Source organism: Cebus imitator, unplaced genomic scaffold (genome assembly GCF_001604975.1).
Source record: "Cebus imitator isolate Cc_AM_T3 unplaced genomic scaffold, Cebus_imitator-1.0 Scaffold38, whole genome shotgun sequence".
NCBI classification, from domain to species: Eukaryota; Metazoa; Chordata; class Mammalia; order Primates; family Cebidae; genus Cebus; species Cebus imitator.
Window position 1 is genome coordinate 573,967 of NW_016107353.1, and position 6,297 is coordinate 580,263.

General features: G+C 48.7%; 1 protein-coding gene across 4 annotated transcripts in view; it reads right to left on the minus strand.

The window, feature by feature from the left end:
* Positions 1-3,153, minus strand: part of ADIPOR1 (adiponectin receptor 1) — an 18,696-nt gene extending 15,543 nt beyond the window's left edge. For 2 of the 4 annotated variants that reach the window (XM_017525333.2, XM_017525328.2), the window contains exon 1: positions 2,947-3,153. The gene's annotated coding sequence lies outside the window, so the exon portion shown is untranslated. Of the gene's footprint in view, positions 1-2,381; positions 2,466-2,659; positions 2,793-2,946 lie in introns of those variants that run through there. The other 2 variants (XM_017525329.2, XM_017525331.2) reach the window with 2 other exon arrangements.
* Between the last annotated feature and the right edge of the window lie 3,144 nt (positions 3,154-6,297).

Consider the following 6,297-nt stretch of genomic DNA (forward strand, 5'->3'; position numbering starts at 1 on the left):
TTTTAAGACAAGGGTCTTGCTCTATTCCCCCAGGCTGGAGTGCAGTGGCATGGTGTTGGCTCACTGTAACCTCCGCCTCCCAGGTTCAAGTGATTCTCATGCCTCAGCCTCCTGAATAGCTGGGATTACAGGCACCTGCCAGATGTCTGGCTAATTTTTGTATTTTTAGTAGAGACAGGGTTTCATCATGTTGGCCAGGCTGGTCTCGAACCCCTGACCTCAGTTGATCCACCTGCCTCAGCTTCCCAAAGTGCTGGATTACAGGTGTGAGACACTGCGCCTGGCTGAAAGCCCATTTTTAATGTCCATCTTTCAAATACATTACAGATACATGGTCAATACAATTGCACAATATAGTACTCACTTTATACCATGTACCCCAGAAACCTTAATGAAACAAAAGCAAACTAGATGCATATATGGAAGTGGTTTGGCTAAAGGGTACTTTCAAGGATCTTTTCAATCCAAGATAGTTACAAAGTTTAAAATTTGTAACATTATTCATGCCCCCAACATTTCTTTCTTTCTTTTTTTTTTTTTTTTGAGACTGAGTCTCCCACTGTTGCCCAGGCTGGAGTGTAATGGCGTGATCTTGGCTCACTGCAACCTCTGCCTCCCGGGTCACATGATTCTCCTGCCTCAGCTTCCTGAGTAACTAGGATTACAGGTGCACACAACCACACCTGGCTAATTTTTTGTATTTTTAGTAGAGACGGGGTTTTACTATGTTAGCTAGACTGGCCTCAAACTTCTGACCTCGTGATCTGCCTGCCTTGACCTCCCAAAGTGCTGGAATTACAGGCATAAGCCCCCGTGCCCAGCCTATGCCCCCAACATTTCTGAGCAGGAAAAAGGTAATCAACTTTGAGCATGGTGAGAGGAACGAAGTCCAGGAAGTGACATTAGGGACAAATGGACATAACAACTGTTGATGAGTACTGGTCCAAGAAAAAGCTTCACCATAATTAACAAAGTTTCTAGATAAGAAAACGACTGCTTATTTTACCTGTGTGATAATAAGTAGATGGGACAGGATAATGTAGCAGGAGTGTTAAAGGGTTTCAGTTTGGCTTTGTATTAGAAGTAAAAGGAAATTTCCTATGGAAGGAGAGAACAAACGTTCTGGCCTAGAAAGAAGGGCAATTTCTATACTTCATTAATCTGAGAATACTGATTGATTACTTACAATATGCATGGTATTGTGGCCACAGAGACAAGGCAAAGAGGGGTCAGAGGCTTGAAAATGGTTGCTGGCCTCTAAATGGGGGAAGTAACTTTCCTCATATTATTACAAGGCTTAGTGCCATTACGTGCAGGAGGAATTCAAAAGAAAAGTGCAACTTTAGTTGAAGTGATCAGAAAAGTTTTGTGGAAGATTTTATGAAAGGATCTTGATAGGTAGAGATGGAAACAGGGCATTCGAGGAGGGTACATGGTGTGAACAAAACCATGAAGGAACACAGTCCCTAGGGCAGTAAACAATTCATTTTTCCATAGAGTACTGGAAAGGTAAAATGAGGCCAGACTGAAGAAACTGAAAATAGCCTAAAAGCCTACTTAACGTGGTGTACTTTTTCTATCAGCAATGGGGATCAGTAGATTAACGCTGCTTCCTGTTACTTTTCTGAGATTCTCTCCCACCTGCTGGCAAAGTCTTGACCACTGAGAATAGAAGAAGGCTTTCAGATTCTACTCTGCAATTAGGTAGTTTTGCGGAGGTCTACCCTAAGATGGGCCTTCTTCACAGGTAACATCAGTTTTTATGACTGACTTCCCAAGTGTAAATCACAATACGGGTACATAAAAGTTACTTCTGGAGTAAATAAATTTAGTGGCTGCAAGCTGGGAACACTGACATTGAAGTCTGTTTAGCACCACTCTAAATTCCTGGCAGTGTAAAGATAATATACAACCTCAGGAACCGCAGTTGCACCATTGTAGTCTACCCAACTACTAGCAAAAGAGAAAAGCAGCGAACAGATCCCACTATTACTTCATTTCAGAAAAGAACCAGCCATTACAATCTTCATTTGTTTTGAAGACGGCAGCCTATGTATTCTCTGCTGTATTTTCTAGCCCCTCTTCTAAATTACTTGAGGGAAATACTACGGTTAATCTAGCAAAGTACCATGGCCTCTTAGTGCTCCTCTGACATCTGAAACTGGGTAAACTAAAATTGGCCTTGGCAGTTTCCCATTCTCCCACGAAGCACCAGAAACTGAGGGAAAGCACTTATCTATTTTCTGAAAATCAAAGGCTTGAAGACCAAAATTCTTAAATAGAAGAAAGCATACATCAATTCTAGATTTCCAAGGTAATGAAATTTCATTTTTCCCCAAAGTAGCTTAGATTCTGCCCCGCATTTCAGCCTTCAGGATTACCTTAACCCTGCAGAGCGATCACCAACCTTCCTTCCCACCTCATCAAGGTGGGGGCACTGTCACGGCTTGACCTGCCAAAGATGGTTGGTCGAGGAACCTTAGGGCTTCCTGGCCACCCTGGGCAGGTGTTCCCCGCCGAGAGCGGTTCGCGACCTAGGCCCGCAGCCCTCCCTCCCCAAGCGCGGCGGCTTCGGGGCCAGGTTTATCTCTGGCTGTCTGGTCCCGACCCGGGGAACCCAGGCATCTCCACCCCGCGGGGCTAAGGGCGCAGCACTCACAGAGAGTCGGGGAACAGCCGGGGACAGCAGGGGACGGGCGCCCACCGCACCTAGGCCGCCTCGGAGGCGGCGCGCAGTGGGAGGGGCCGGAAATGTTTACAACCTCCACCGCCTGGACGCCCGGAGGCCGGGCGTCTCCAGGGCGGGGGCCCGGGACTCTCGGCACGTCGGCGCGGGTTCCCCCAACGGCTGTCGCCTCCGCAGGCCTGGGCCGGTTCCCCGGGGTCTCCAGGGTCCCCGCGCTCTCGCCGAGTCCCCGCCCACAGCGCAGCCCCAGGGAGACTTACAGCCGGGCGGGCGGGCTGTGCTGGGGGCCGCGGTCCCCCGCGCTACATCCCGCGGCGTTGGAGGCGGCCTGCGGCCGAGCGGCCCCGATCTTCAGCGCCCTCCCCGCGCCGGAAGGGGCGCGCGACCGCACGCGTCACCTCCGCAGCCGCGTCACCTCCTCGCGGGCTCCGCCGGGCCCCTCCAATCCCAGGCCTTCTCGCGGAGTCCCAATCACGGGCCCGCGCCCGCCGGCCGCACCTCCCGCCCCGCCGCCCGGCACCTCCCGCCCCGCCGCCCGGCACCTCCCGGCCGCGGCCAGGTAACCTCCACCAGCCCCGGGCTTGCCCTCGCCGGTCCCGTTCCACAGTCCACCTCGTCTTCGCAGCCTGGAGTGCGTGATGGAGAAGGAATTTCAGAGAATGAGACGCAACTCCGGGAGGGAATGCTGAAGTTTCTACCAGAAGCCTTGTCTCATCTCCTCTGTCCCCAAGGCCAGTCGTTCATCTCTAAACACTTCTTAATCCCTTCTTCAACCGCGTGGTCCCTCCCTGCCTTCCACAGACTATTTATTGAGCGCCTACCGTGTGCCAGGCCCTGGGCTAGACCTCGGTTCTGGCTCCTGTTATTTTGTTGTCAAGGAGCGGAATTGTTTCTAACTACTTTGCTGGCGAACCCGCGCCCCAGCTCCTGCTCCCACACGCACCCAGAGTGCAGACTGGGGAGACGACCTAGGGGAGTGCAGCCCTTGCCTGAACCACACAACACAGAAGGGGATTTCGGGGTCTGGCCATTTTCTCATTTCTCCCAAGAATGAAATAGTATTTATTTTATTCCCATTTTTCAGATGAGGTAACTATCATTTGAGGGGTTCCGTAATGTGCTCAAGGTGACAGAAACCAGGGACAGAAGCTTGGCATTGTGTGACTTTACAGCCCATGCTCTGGAGCCTCTGATACGGCAATACACAGTTGCTGAACAGCAATGTGGATCTTCCTCCTGTGACCAAACCTTCAACTCACAGGATTATCATAGGGATTAAATTATGTCATGTAGGTAGAGTACTTGGCACAGTACCTGGTATATGGCTGTTACCTCAAAAAAGTTTTTTTTTTTTTTTTTTTTTTAGAGACAGGTTCTCGCTGTCACCTAGGCTGGAGTGCAGTGGTGGAATCATGAGATCATAGTTCACTGTGCAACTAGTGCCATTCTAGTGGCAGAGAAAGTGACTCATTGTAATCTGACATAGGTGCCTCAGGGACGTGGGGTTAGTTCTCTTGGTCTCGGTTAAAAGCATGAGCTCTGGAGTCATATAGAGCTTCTGTCCCAGGCCAGCCTATGATCTTGAACAGATAACTGAACCCCTCCAAATGATAATGACCTCATCTGAAAAACGGGAATAAAATAATAGCATTTCACTGGGTCTTTGTTAGGATTGAGTGAGATAATTCATGCAGGCTCTTATTATGAGACCCGGCCAATGGTAAGTGCTTTGTAAATGTTAGCTATTACCATGTTGCCTGCTGTATACAACCCTCAGAAACTTCCCACTGTCCACAGGACTGGATCCAGGTTTCTTCAACATAGTGTTTCAAGGCCCTTTATGAGCTGGTTCTAACCTCTCAGGCCTCATTGTTCTCCATTTTCCCTCTGGCATGTTGGGCCTTGGTGAACTAGTTCTCTAAAGTGAACTTCTCTGTCATTCGTTCAGGCTGATCCTTCTGTTGGGCTGCCCTTCTCACTGTCTGCTGCAAGATGCCAGCAGTTTACAATGCCCGCTTCTAGGTTTGACTTTGGCCTCAGACAGTCCTAAATTCAAATTTAGGCTCTGCCAGCCCCTGACCAGCTGTACGACCTTTGGCCAGTTATTAATCTTCAACTCATATGAGTATCATAAGGATTAAATTATGTGATATAGATCGAATACTTAGCACAGTACCTGATATACAGCTATTAACTCAAAAATATTTTTGTTTGTATTTTTAGGGACAGGCTGTTACTCTGTCATCTAGGCTGGAGTGCAGTGGTATGGTCATAAGATCATGGCTCGCTGCAGCCTTGAACTCCTGGGCTTTGAGGGATTCTCTCACCTCAGCCTCCCAAGTAGCTAGGCTATAGATTTGTGCCACCATGCCCAGTTAATTTTTTAATTTTTATTGTTTTCATAGAGATAGGGTATCACTATGTTGCCCAGACTGTAAAAAATGTTAGCTCTTTCTCCCCTTCCTTCCTTTCTGAATTTTTCTCAACCTCTTCCCAGCTGCACTTTGTATGTACCTCTGCTTGGTATTAGTCACACTCTGTTATAAGTATTTGTCACTTGTCTATCTTAGACTGTGAGTTCTTTGGGGGTCTCAGACCAGTCTTGGTCACACTTGTATCCTCAGGGCCTAGCACAGTGCATGGCACATGACAAGTCCTTAATAAACGTTTGTATGTTGAGTGCATGAGGCAAAAACCCATGCCAGACAAGGAATGGTGATCTTCCATGAGGGAAATTCTCTTTACAATCCTACTTCACTGTCTGAGCCCAACATTCTTAGGCAAGATTTTCCTTTCTGGAGGTGACGTGGCTGAGACTGTGTTACAGAGCATAGTGCCATACACGTTAGCTGATCAAGAAATGTTGGATGGAAAAGCATCAACAGAATTTACTGATGCCTCTGCTCTAGGGAGAAGTGAATCCTAAGGGTCCCATAAACCTTTCTCTCAGGAGCCTCAGTAACAGCTATATACAGTTGCTGAGAAGCAGAAAAGCAATGCTGACCGACCTTCTGAGCCCACCACATTGTTTTGTTCCAGAGAGACTAACAAAGAAGAATCTGGAGAGGCTGCCCTAGTCCTACCCTAGGAAAGGGTTAGACTCCCATAGCAGAGTAGATTGGCGCTCAGGACAGATGGGCCTTGGGGAGGCCAACTCTGTCCAGGCATCAAGGCATCAACAAGTCTGGCCAGGGCTGGTGATGTCAGGTTACTTTTTAAAGGAGATGGCTTCTCTTCCAAACAGAAAGGCAACACTTTGATTTGTGTGCCAGGTTCCCTGAAGGTTAAATATGGTGAAGGATGGGCTGGAAAGAAGAAGAGGAAGAGTAGCATATTAAGGGAACACTGTGAGGGGCAGCCGGACTCAGAAAAGTCCCCTCTAATGTGTGTTCTCCTTCCCCCACCTCGAGGGCCTCCAGGGAGAAGTGGAGCTCTGGCTCTGCTGAGACAGTTGCTGAGATGATCACTGAGTCTACTGGCAGCTCACATTTCAGCACGTGGTACAACTTCTCAAAGGTTCTTTGGAAGACCTGGGAGAGTTCCCTGCTGGCAAACCCTTCCTCCCTAGGTCTTCGGGCATTTGGAAACAAGGACCCCAGACATGACAACCC